Genomic DNA, 13,597 nt, shown 5'->3' with positions numbered 1-13,597 from the left:
GAAAAGAGGAGTAGAGCTCGTGTTGTGGCGAATTCGATTCCAACAGAGGTCGATTTTTGTGAACCATCCGAAGCTTGGAGCGAAGGACGAAGGAAGCTCGTGATAGCTGCCCATTTCAAGAGCTCCTACGCTGCGTAACGAAACAAGGTGCACTTCTTTTCCCCTTGATGTGATTCTATAATCCGAATCGGGAGTCGTTTGAAGAAAGAGCTCATCCGAGGGATGGATTGAGCTATTCTCATAAAACGACATACATAAAAATGTTTCATTATGCTCCCTTGATGATTTTTAACATTCATATAGTTAGCTAGGTTTAATTTGCATTTTAGTACATTTCATGAATTAATTAGGATTAATTTAGCCTTTATTTCAATTCTGCTTATTTTCAGTAGGTCTCTGTTTTTGTCAGTCAGTCCACACGTCATTTCATGCATTTGTTTTTTATTAAAAATCCCAAAAAAATCACGGAATGCGCCCTTATGTGTCCCTGAAATTTTGCCAAAAATTCGGAGGCATTTGAATTTGTTTACTGCGGTAAACATTCAAAATGGCAAGTCGGGTTTTTTTACCCGGGATACGTTTTGAAAATCATTTTCCGACTTGTAAAATCGAGATATCCCTCATGGGAGATCCGATTTCCGATCCGAAAGATGTTTTGAACTCGGGAAAATGTCTAGTTTTTAATATGATTTTATCAGATTTTTTTGATTTTTTTTAATGTCTGACAAAAATCCGAGATGTCGGTACACGTGTCAGAGCCTAATTTGGGCCCTTGAGATCTTGGATCGACTTAGGGCTATGGTTTCTCTTTGTGTGTTGCTCCAAATCCGAAACTGTAAAAAGTGAAAGTTATGTCCGTGGTGTCTTCTGTTTGCATCTAAAAGACTGTAATTTTTAGAACAGTGTTGACCCCTGCTTCGGATTTTTTTTGTCAGCCCCCTGTTTTGCTACATCTGTCTGTTCTGTTAGTTTAGGCAGAAATAGTTATATTTTTATCTGTGTTTCTGTTGATCAAATGCCAAAGTCATAAACATGAAAGTTGTTCATGTAGGTGTCTTGCATAACTCTGATTAATTTCATAAATTTCCATGTCCGTTTTATATTTTTTTAGCATTTTACATCAGATTAGTGTGATTTTTACCTCTGTCTGAACTAAATCCCTGTTATTGAACTCACCATGGCTCAAATCCCGAGGCTGTAAAAACCAAAAATGTTCCATTTCGGGTCTTTTAGCAGTCTGCAAAATATCAGAAGTTTCCATGGTGTAAATCTTGCATTATCATATTAGGCATTGCATTTGGTTCGGATCCATAGGCAAAATCCACCATTTTAGGATTTTCTTTAAATTTTAGCATTCAAATCATATCATTTCGTGACTTTTAGCATTCTAGGTTGTTTATCAAAGTGTTTAGATGCTTCATACCGAATTTGGTGCAATTTGGAATCCATTTGAGGTTCGGATCATCCATAATACCAAAACAGGGTCCCGCAGGACCCAGATCCAAGCGAAAAACAAGCGAAATTCGTTATTTTGGATAAATTGCAAAATACCAAATTCTGATTTTACAGTCTTAATGTGTCTAGCAGCATGTCATCATATCTCTTACTGCATTTTATCATCATTTGATTCAATTTGAATTTCAAAATATCAATTTTACCATGTTTTCCTTCAAAAAACCCTGATTTTAAAGGTGTAACTTTAATTTTAGGGGTATTTTGGTCATTTTGACCCCAATTCCGAATTTCAAATCGTTTTCTACTGAATTTCTTACATTTTCATCATTTCAAAATATCAAGGAAGCATGAGGTTAGGGTTTATATCCAATTAAATCCAATAATTTCACAATATTATTGGAAAATCTTGAAAAAACCCACATATTTGAGCTAACCTTATTTCAAGTTTGGCAGGGACATTCCAAAGAAGGGGCTGAAGTCTGCAATTTCCATTTATTTCATTTGATTAGTGATGTAATAATGTAAATTTTGGAATAAGAGATTTAATTTCCTGCTTAGACTAGGATGCATATCATATAGTTTGAACTTATGCAATATCCTGCTTATATGATTCATGCATTTTATTTCAAAAGCACTATGGATGTTCACGAATGGCACGTGCACCAACTCTTAGGGAGTTGATGGACTCGGTGGGATCCATATTTACGGCCCTAGTCGGAATATGGACGAGACCCAGATCCGTCATCTTTCTACTAGTCACATTGAGCCTACACTCTTAGGCTATCTTAAAATGCACATCATATTTCCAAAGTTTTCAAAATCATATGCATCAAATCAACTAAATTCTGAACATATTCATGGCCACAGTCAGGATATGTGAAGGATTTATCTTGACTTAATGCATATTTTTCCAACAAATCTCTTAGAAAATCTTTTCAAAGTGCATTCATTCACTTATGTCATTTGCATCATAGAATCATTGATTTTCTCAAGATTTTCTCAAGAAAACTTCATTCTCAAGAAATCGATTTCTCAAGAAATTCTAAGGATTTTTCAAAAATCGGTTTTCCAAAGACAAGCTTTTCCACAGTTTTCCCAGGAAAATGATATTTTCTTAAGATATTCAAAAGAGTTTTCCAATCTTTCTTCAAGATCCAAAATCGATTTCCGAGTATTTCAAAAAGGTAAAATTCCCAGGATTTCGATTCCCCAAGTTTTGAATTCCCTTCTCCAATGAGCTTTCCCATGAATTTCCATCATTTTCCTAAGAAAACTCTCAAAGTCCAAGTTTACCTAAGAAGTGCTTCCCTTTTCAAAAAGTCCATCTTTTCTCAAGAATCACTTCCATTTTCCCAAGATTTTCAACTATTTCTGAATTTTCCACATCTTTATAAGCTTTCTCATGTTTTCAAAAACCCCTTTTTTATCTGAGTTTCCTGAGAAATTGACCTTTTTCCTGATAGATTCTTTCCAACTCCAAATGTTTTTCTAAGCATACACCATGTTTTCCAAAATCTCATAGCACATGCCTGAATTCTCTGTGCATTTAGGATAGAACATAACTTCGATAATTTAACTAAGTCAAGCATAGTTTTGGTCCTTGGTTCGATTACCCCTGTTAAAGGCGGCAGGAACGGTCGAACCTCGTACCGACAGGTCGAGCCCCATCCCATGGATTTTCCCGCAATTTTCAAAAACGGAGGCGAGTATTTCAAAACAATTTCCAAAATCCGGTCAAAGTTTGAAGCGCGAAAGCGTTTCTCTCTTTTTCTCTTCCGCAAGGAAGGGAAGACGGGGGAAAAATTTCGCGATGATAACAGGAGATATGGCCCTGACAAGTTTGTCCTAATTCAGATAGCAATTTACAGCGATTTGCTTACTGAATAACACTACAAATCGCTATAGTGATTTGCGAAAGACACTACAAATCGCTATAACAATTTGCGGAATAATCTACAAATCACTATAGCGTTTCGTTGGAGACCCGAAAATACTATAAATTGTTGTAGGAAAGCTCGATAATACTACAAATCGTTGTTGGAAGGCCCAAAAAAAATTTGGTCCGGAGGGAGATCCGCGCCGGGGGGGGGAGCCCCCAGACCCCCCTTCTGTAAGGGCAAAAACTCTAAATCAGGCACAGAAGTAGAGAGAGAAGGAAGAGAGTGTGAAAGGGTTGATGTTCATGGCCTTCTCCAGGGGGAACTCTTTACCTCCCTTGATTTCTTCTCTAGAGAGAGAGAGGGTTTTACAATGTTTTATGGAAAAGGAAGAAGAAGAAGATGGCGATGGAGCAATGTAGGATCGTCTGTTGGATGTGCACAGAAGTAGAGAGAGAAGGTTTTACAGTGTTTTACGGAGAAGGAAGAAGAAGACTTTGAAGAGTCAACATCATCCTCGACTTTCTGGATGGAGGACATGTTTGTCCTTTTCTTGAACGGAGAAAGAAGAAGAAGACTTTCTCCATTCAAAAATGGCGATTGAGCAATGTAGGACTGTCTGTTTGTTTTTTCTTTTTTGAATGAAGGACATTTTTGTCATTTTCTCAAACCATCACTTTATGAGAAGAATAGCAAGAAAGGGTACTTAAATCTTTGCAACAACACCAGAGTCCGATGCAAAGTTATGTCAACATACACGGGAATACGAGCCCCATGTGCTTGTATACGTGGTGCTCATTCAAAGCCCCGAATACAGACGTGAGACATGGATAGGTATCAATGTCTTGTAGGGAAACTAATATACCTAACGACCACCTGGCCAGACATAGCATATATTGTAAGTATGGTCAGCCAATTCATGCACTCACCAAAACAAGACCACTAGAATGCGGTAAACAAAATTCTATAATGCATAAAAAACTCTCTTGGGCAAGGCATATGGATGAAGAGGAACAGACATGTGGACATAATTAGGTACCCAGACGCCGACTGGGGAGGCAGTTCATCTAATAGAAAACCCACCACTGGATTTTATGTATTCCTAGGAGGTAATTTGGCCCCTTGAAAAAGCAAAAAACAAAGCATCTTATCACGAAGCAGGTTATATGCCCCCCCCCCCCTGAACAGGGCTGGTAGCTCCATCTCATGTTCGGGTGTTCCCAAAGAGCGTCACGTATAAGATGCAGACCGGCATGTATCCCCATGTGTGTCCGCATCACATTGCATCGTAATTTGGTGTCGTCGCAAAAACTTAAGTACCCTTTACCGCCATTCTCTTCCTCTTCCTCGAACGAACATAAATGCCCTCCATCTCGAAAACTGAGTCGATGGTTCGTAAAAAGGACAAAACTGCCCTCCATCGTTATCACGCCAAAATGTTCAGCAAAGTTTGCGTATGTAGCAAGCTGAATGTTATAGGATTTAAACAATTCAAAATAATCCATTCTCGCCCTAAGCAGAAAACTCTACCAGATCATACTTTGCTTTCATCTGTTGTCACCAGAGCATGCTTTCCTTTGTTCTGCTACCACCAGAGCATTCGTTTTCGTCTTACGCACAGTCGCAACATTGTTGCCACCGTCTATTGCATGTACGTTGTTACTGTTTCTTACTCCACAGTTGGAATATCCAAAATCCTATCGTTTCGGTGAGTTTCGTGTAAGGTTTTGTTATTCAATCTGAAGGTTGCTTCTTATACAACGATTTGTAAGTTTGATAAATCTTACAACAATGTGTACTTATGAACCCAAATCTTGCGATGATTTGTAATCATGATGATCGTTTAATGTGTTGTGCAGGTTAGCAATGTATGCGTCTCATCAGAGAAGAGATACTCCGTCGTTCTATGGATTGTGTATTAGAGAAGTCATTCGCCAGTCTCATCTATCTAAGGTTTTTGAAAGGTACCAAAATATACTTAAGATTGAGAACGATAAAGATAGGGAAAAAACCTTGGAATTGTATTATTCAGAGAATTATCCATTAGATATCGAGGCTGCAGACTAAAGGAAGAATGCTGAAGAACTAAAGATGCAGAAGAAGGATGACTAAGAGAAGGCAAAGCAAATAAATAAGAAGGAGAATGAAAAGAAAGGAAAAGGAAGAAGGCAGAGCAGAGGGAAAGGCAAAAAAAGAATGAGGAGGAGAGGGAAAGGGAATTTAACAATCTAATGAAGGATGCTAAGGCGGAAACAGAGAAGATGTACCTGGAGCTTAAAGCAATGCGAAACAGGGTAAAGCTACTGAAGGAGGCAAAGGAGAGGCGAAGACAAATGAATAAGGAGGAAGAAGAGAAGGAACAGAATAAGCCTCAGGATGAGGAAGAAAAGGAAAGGCGAAGGCGAGAGAAGGAGTTTGAGGAAGGTAAGGAAATGCAAAGGCAGAAGAAGAAGGATGAGGAAAAGAAGGAAAGGCAATAAAAGGAGGAGGAGGAACAAAAGTAAAGAGAAAGGAAGAAGCAGGAAGAGGAAGTGCAGGAAAGAAGAAAACAAGATTTGGAAGAGAAAGAAATGCGGCGGAAGGAAGAGGACGAGAAAAAGGAGAGAGAAAGAAAGGAGAAGGAGGACGAGAAAAAGGAGAGAGAAAGGAAGGAGAAGGAGGACAAGAAAAAGGAGAGAGAAATGAAGGAGAAGAAGAGCGAGAAAAAGGAGAGAGAAAGGAAGAAGAAGGTGGAGCCGGAAGAGAAGGAAAGAGAAAGGCAGTGGACTAACCAGAAAGGCCTAGGTTGAAGGGAGAACATGAGAAAAGAGCGACCAAGGTAAATAAGTTCATCCTATCTGTGAAGATTTAATAATTTGTTTAACGATTTTGGTATAGTGATTACTGCGTTAGGTATTAATATGTATAGCGATTACTGTGATAGTTTGTGTGCAACCAATATTATTTATAGCGATTAGTAGAATATTATTTATAAGTACAAATGATACTAATTTACAATTGGTAGGAATAATATGTTATTTTGTGTTACAGAGAGGTCACAGAAGAAGTAGAGCACCAGGTGAAAAGCTCAGAGGTTGGTGTCAATGGCTTGTAGTTCTGTCGTGGTATGGTCAACTGAGTGCATATCAGAAGGACCGATTCCGAAATATGCACTTTGGTGGCCTTTTGGACCAGCAATATTTTGAAACTTGTTAGAATACCATGACCTACCTAGTAAATAAGTGGAATGATAAGACAAACACATTCCAGTTTGATTCTTTTGAGATCACCATGACTTTAGAAGATGTGGCGAGGATCACTGGCCTTAAGTGTGATGGCAGTGTTGTCCTATTACGACATTCAAACTATAACGCAAGGAAAAAATGCATGACACTTTTAGGAATGTCGATGGACGAATAAAGTCAATGTATTTCTGGTGGAATCAATTCACATCAATGAAAGTCTCATTTTTTCGTAATAAATGGAAAGGCTGCTCCGCTACTTGTGCATCTGAAACAGCTGACCAAGAGTTACGCGGCTTCCTTCTTTATTTTTTTGGTCTTACATTATTTTCCGATTGTTCTGGTTCAAAAATAAGTTCCATGTGGCTGCAGTACCTGGCAGACTTAGACGAAGTCGACAACTATGCCTGGGGTGTCGCTATGCTCGCACACTTATACAGTCAACTCTACCGTGCGAGTAATGGTACAAAAACAGTTGGGGGATTTTGGCCATTTGTTCAGGTATTTGTTTATTACATACTTAGTAATTGTAGACTAAGCTCATTAAAGGTTGTAGTGTTACTAATATATTATTTTTCTTAGGCTTGGGAATAAGAACATATTATCCCATTGCGTCCACGTTGTTGCCCTACGATTTGTGGTTTTCCAAAGATCGGTCGCTGGGCTAGAATAAACGTCACAGTTCATAATGCTAAGTCCATTTTAGATGGACTGCAACTAAATGAGGTAAACATTCTAAAATTGTTTACAATTGTGTCATCATTGATCATTGAGTATTATAAATCGTTGCAATGTTTAGCATTCTTAAGTAATCATCGCTGCAGGATTGTCTTTCGTAGTACATATCATTGTCGCCATATCATGCTTAAGTAAATTGTAATATATTTGTCACTCGTTATTAAAAAGAATTACCAATGTACAGGTTTTGTGGAGACCGTATGGAGATGGGGAGGACGATGACCAAGACGTTGTTGCAGAGGCTGCTAGATTGTCTGACCGTGATTTGTGGCTGTTTTGCAATTATGAAGCTGAGTTGCAGCATGGTAGTCGAGTTCTCCTACAATCTGGCTTGGGGCAGTGTATCCCAAATAAGCCTTTGAAAGTGAGAAGGAAAATGAATAGTGGTGGGGGTAGGAACATGAATTGGCGCGATCACTACAGGGACGAATTATTAATTTGGAACTCAGGTGGTGTCCGTGCCGTATCGTATGATTATAAAGGACGTCAATTTGATCCCTTCTATTTCGAAAGGCATTGGGAACCAATGCGGCGAAATCTGAAGATTCAGAAAATTGGGAACCCATGCCTCCCAACTGCCCCCTCTTATGTTGCAATCGAGCCTCTACAACGAAAATGTCATCTCTCTCCGGTTATAACAACAATTCCCTCAGTAACAAAGCGCGATGAAGGGCGAACACTTGCAACAAAAGAAAACATTGTCTCTGCCGCAAGGTTCGAAGTGATGGAGAGGAAGAATAAGAAATTAAGGACAGAAGTAAGAAATATGGGGATACAATTGAACTCAGTGGTAGAGATGATGACCAGTTTTTTTAATAAGATGGACACAACTAAGAGGCCACCCAGGATAGACAGTCCACCAATAAAAAGAAAGAGACGAGTCTATCATATTTCATCTGATTTTTCAAGTGCCACGGAATAAACCCTAGGTATTCTTTTTTATCACGATAGGTATTTGTTATAATTGTATAAGTATTTATCGTAACGTGACATTCTTTTATTATTTAATTCTTTATTATTACATCTAACAGACACGTTTCGTCTGTGAATCTCGTAAATAAATAAACTTTAATCGAAAATAGATGTCTGTTGTTCAAAAATCGTGGCATTGCCTAACCTCCTTGATTGATTGAAAATTCATAATATAAGTCACAATATAACTCGTCGTTTTTGAATGACAATCGCAATAGATGTCTAATTGGCACGAGTAATATTGTTCACAAATCACAATATAACTCATCGTTTTTTAATGAAAATCGCAGAAAACATGCGATTTATGCGGTCAACATGGTCCCGTAATCGATGCTAGGAAATGATTAAGGTTGCCATCGTTATGATAGAGCATTTCTGCTCAGCAATCGTTGTATTTGTCTCCGCCTTGATAGAAAATCGCAAAAAAGATTTGCGATGTATGCCGTGAACAATAATTGAACGAGTTCTGACGTCGTAAATGATAACAGTCAACAGCGATAAGAAAAGTTTGATGCTTAGAAATCGCTATTGATGATCATCAGTAAATTGAAATCGTGCAATAGGATGCCGGCCAGCCAAAATCGATACGATATGGTTCCCGGTCAGAAATCGCTCATTTGCAGAGACACCTTTAATGCAAAGCGCGAAATAGGATTGCAATTCATGAGGTCAACAACGCAAACACCAATGACTTGTAATAATCAGCCTTTGTAAACGATGTAAGTCAACATCGATTTGCGGTGTTAAATGATACTAGTATAAAGTGATAATGAACGTTTGTTGTAAAAAATTCGATAAGGAAAATATATGGCATGAATATATCGATGTATCCATATATGATAATCAATACAATAATCGTCAAAGATTATACATAGTTGAAAAACGGGTTTGGTCGGGTCGGGTCAATCTCTCACTCAACTATTGTTATAATATGCAGTCGAAACGACGATTTTTTAATTATTTAAAAGAAATCATTTAATTTGCGAGTGGTTTTCAAAAAAGGGAGGCATGTGAAACGATGGTTTTTTAATTATTTAAAACGCAATCATTTAATTTGCGGGCAGTTTTTGAAAAAGGGCGGCATGTAAAATGATGTATTTTTATTTATTTAAAACGCAATCATTTAATTTGTGGGTGGTTTTCGAAAAATGGCGGCATGTTAAAGGATGTTTCCTTTATATTTGACTGACGACGTCGATTCCGTAGCTGCGTTGCAAAGGTGACATCGATATCTTCGTCCAGGCATGACGCCGTAGAAGAGGACGATGGGAGCAATACGACCAGGCATGGCGCCGAAGAAGAGGACGATGGAAGCAATACGACCAGGCATGGTGCCAAAAGAGAGGACGATGGGAGCAATACAAACAGGCATGGCGCCGAAGAAGAAGACAACCACATCCACAGAACCAGCACTAACGCTTAAGACGTATATTTTTTGAACCTCCTGACCGGTTTAGTCAACATTTGCCTTTTCATATCATATTTCGATTTGTGTTGTTTACTGTAAAAAATAATTTCAATGTTGAATTCTTAATACTACGCTCATGGTGCACTCAATGCAACATCCACAGACAAGGGTGGGCGACAACGCCCTAAAGAGTTCGTATATGACATCGAGCAGATGCAAGATGAATTTGCAGACGGGAACACTATCAGTAATTTTGTACGTATGTAACCACTATCATTTTCTAGGTCATCGGTTTGTATGTTTTGAAGTTCGTAAATTTTTGCAACCAGACAATGTGTGATTTTGTCAATTATATTCAAAGCAACACAACGAGCAATACAATACGCATCATCACCCCTTATTTCATGGTATGTCTGGTCTGCTATTGTTTTATTTGCTTTTATGACTTACTCACATTTCTTGGTGGTTAAACCTTACTATTTCGTGCAACAGATGTACGTCCGACGAAAGCCATACACCAGTGGATTCATAGATGCACTATCTTGTTAGAATAGCGATGATGAGTACGTAGACTTTTCGAATTTTGAAAAGGTAAGTGAACAAACCTCTTCTCCACGGTTTAGTCGTAACATCCCCATCACGATATGTCTATGGATTTATAAATTATTGTATCGATTTGCAGATTTTACTTCCTATACTCTGGCAAAATCTCGAACATTGGGTCTTATACGAGATGAATTTACAGGAAAAACAACTATAGTGCTACAACTCATTGGACTGCCACAGTGGTGTAGAACGTGACACTATGCATTTGGTAAGCTTCTGTTCATAGGTGAATCATAGCTATTTGAGGTGGACCAGACTGTACTATATTATCCCTTTATCACATGCGGGATTCCTAAACGACTTTGTGGGTGTCGACATTGCTGAGTGGATGTTGCTCTGTGCTGACGATGCTCCTTTACAAAGTAATGGGGTCGATTGTGGCATATTCATAATGAAGCATATTGAAGCAATATACAATGGAGAAGAACCTTGTTTCGACGCTGTATTAGTTTTGTATCCGTTGTTATTGGGGATTCTTGTTATATATTGGTTTCACATTACATATTTTGTTGCAGGAAGATATACCGAAAGTACGCAAGGAAATATATCGAAATTTGATTGAGTTTAAAAAGTCGACAGACAAAATATATAATGTGAAACCTATCGATTGCTCTGTCTGTACAACCTAACGAGCTCCGCCATCACCGTTCTCGCCCTTTTCCTCGACACCAACTCCGGCGGTGCAGTCGCAGGATGGTGAGGAGCGGTCGGCGGTGGAGTTGGCTGACGTGGAGCTGCCGGCGGTGCAGTCGCGGGCTGGTGAGGAGCGATCGTCGGCGGTGGCGAGGGAGCGTGGGTTGGCGGAGGGATGGGGTGGTGCTGGGAGGGAGGAGGCGGGACTGCATGGCGAGGATGCGGTCGGCGCGCTGAGAGTGGCCAGCAGGAGATCCACCGCATCCTCTTCCTCTCCCTCGCGAGGAGTAGGTTTCAGAGGAGCGATCGTTCCAGTGACGGGGGTTCATCTCGTCGGAATCTGAATCGTCTGGTTTCTGGTATCAACACAATAAGAGAGACAGAGACAGAGAGAGAGAGAGAGAGAGAGACTAGAGATATGTAGGAGAAGAACTTCCGGTAGGCAAATTTTGTAAGACTACAAATTTTGTAAATCTGTCTTCGTTGAAATATAATTTGAACATTACAAAACACGCTTGTAAATCGTTGTACTGTTTCATCTATGAAAATTAAATCGTATCGAGAAATAGTTTTATGTTGTATGCGCTTAACCAATGCTAGTAATGTTGCTCTTCAGTAATTAAAAATACTGCACAGTGAAAGATATTTTGTTGTTGTTCCGAAATCTTTGTATAACTCGCACTCCGTGACCGAAAAGTGCGGAAATAGATTTCCACGATTTATGGTCCACAAAGGCACGTAATGTTCGCCCTGAACAAATGACGAAGTATTTATCGATAAGAAAGATTTGTTCCTCAGAAATCGCTGTATTACTGAACTTACGAGAATGAAAATCATAATATATATGCCCCATCGTGAGCGAATATAGTGCATAGCTAGATGAGAGTGACTCGGGTCGACCCAATGTCGAGGTGTAAGTCCATAATCTACACCTAAGGCGATTTGTTGGGACGCGGGTGGACAAAGTTGTAGATTTATATAAGACAAAAAAATATTTCTAAAATCAAGCTCACACGCTACGTGCTACCGTGATTTGAACTACTATGTCCAATCACATTGATTAGTTTTGGTAATAACTCTCTGACATGACATTGTTCAATTTAATTAATGCAGAGTGTATTTTATTTAAGATTTGCTCTATGTTTATTAAAACTATCGTATTTATTCGAAAACTGACGGAGGGTGATAGGACGTTTCATTAATATATAAATGACACATCACACAGGTTAAGGATGTGTTCCACTTTGCTTCGTGAATAAGACCGTCAATTCCTGCATAAACGACTTGTTCTTGAATCGAGTGTATAGGCAGCTTCAACGCAATTGAGGTATCCATCTAGACTTTTTTCATATGTCTGCAATATCATAATTAAAGGAAACGTCGTTTCACAGTCCAAAAATTTTCAAATTATTACACAAAATTTCATGGTAGTAGCAGTGAAGCTGACGTTAGACCACCATTTCTGAACATCAAACCTGTCTTATCGCTGTGTACTATTTCTAATTACGAAAGCGACATTAATGGATCTTGTTCACCGCATTCATCGCGAATCTCTTCTGCGTTTTTCATTTTGTGTGTGTCAGCAATAAAACGATGTTTAAACATCAAACATTTCCTATCGATGTTGACTATTATCATTTCGAACATTAAAAGACTTTGTTGATTGCATACATCACAATCTAATTCTGCGACTGTCAATCATGCGGGTTGAGCGCACATCTTTTATCAATTATAAGCTTTCATTATTTGTGCATGCTTATCGTATAAATTCTATGTTTTCCTTGCGATTTGCATTCAATGACGACGAAGAATATTACGATTTCAGAACAGCAACCGTTCCTTATCGTTGTTGAGTATTATTATTTTTGGGCGAACATATACATGTTTTTTTAGAGCATGCATAAATCATGTTTGCTGTAAGATATGCGCCCATGATAAAGGTCAATAGCGGTAAGATTTGTTTGCTGATCAAGAATCACTCTTTTGCTGAGACACTTTAAATGCAAACCGCGAAAAAGGATTGCGATTCATGCAGTCAACAACGACTTCTAATATTCGGTCGAAATATGATAGATTACACACAAGTAGGTTTTACCGTCTCCAAAATCTACATGAAATAGACGAACATGAAATTACTCTGGCGTGGTGGGCACCGTTGTTCGTTGCCTTTTAGATCCTCGTGACAGCTTCGTTAGTTTCTCCTCTACAATTAGAAAGGTCATCAATTTTTTGCAAAGTTCTTCGCGGAATCCAGGTATATCAACCTGCAAAAACAAATTGTAATATGGAACCAATAGACATGCATTTAATCTCCAATAACATAGGCCAAGAAATGGCATACAACGTCGAAACAGGGTTCTGCACCATTGTATATCGCTTCAATGTACTTCATTACAAATACGCCGCAATCAACGCCATTATTTTGTAAAGGAGCATGGTATGCCGTGCGATAGATCCACTCGCTAACGTCAACTCCCAAAATAACTTTGACGAAACCGATATGAGAATAATGCGGCCGAAAGTAAATTCATGACCCCAATACACGACACAATACTCATATAGATGAAATCTTACTAGATGGGAATAGCGGTAAGATTTGTTTGCTGATCAAGAATCACTCTTTTGCTGAGACACTTTAAATGCAAACCGCGAAAAAGGATTGCGATTCATGCAGTCAACAACGACTT

Source organism: Nuphar pumila, chromosome 3 (assembly GCF_984573655.1).
Source record: "Nuphar pumila chromosome 3, dmNupPumi1.hap1.1, whole genome shotgun sequence".
Classification (NCBI taxonomy): domain Eukaryota; kingdom Viridiplantae; phylum Streptophyta; class Magnoliopsida; order Nymphaeales; family Nymphaeaceae; genus Nuphar; species Nuphar pumila.
This window is presented reverse-complemented; position numbering follows the sequence as displayed.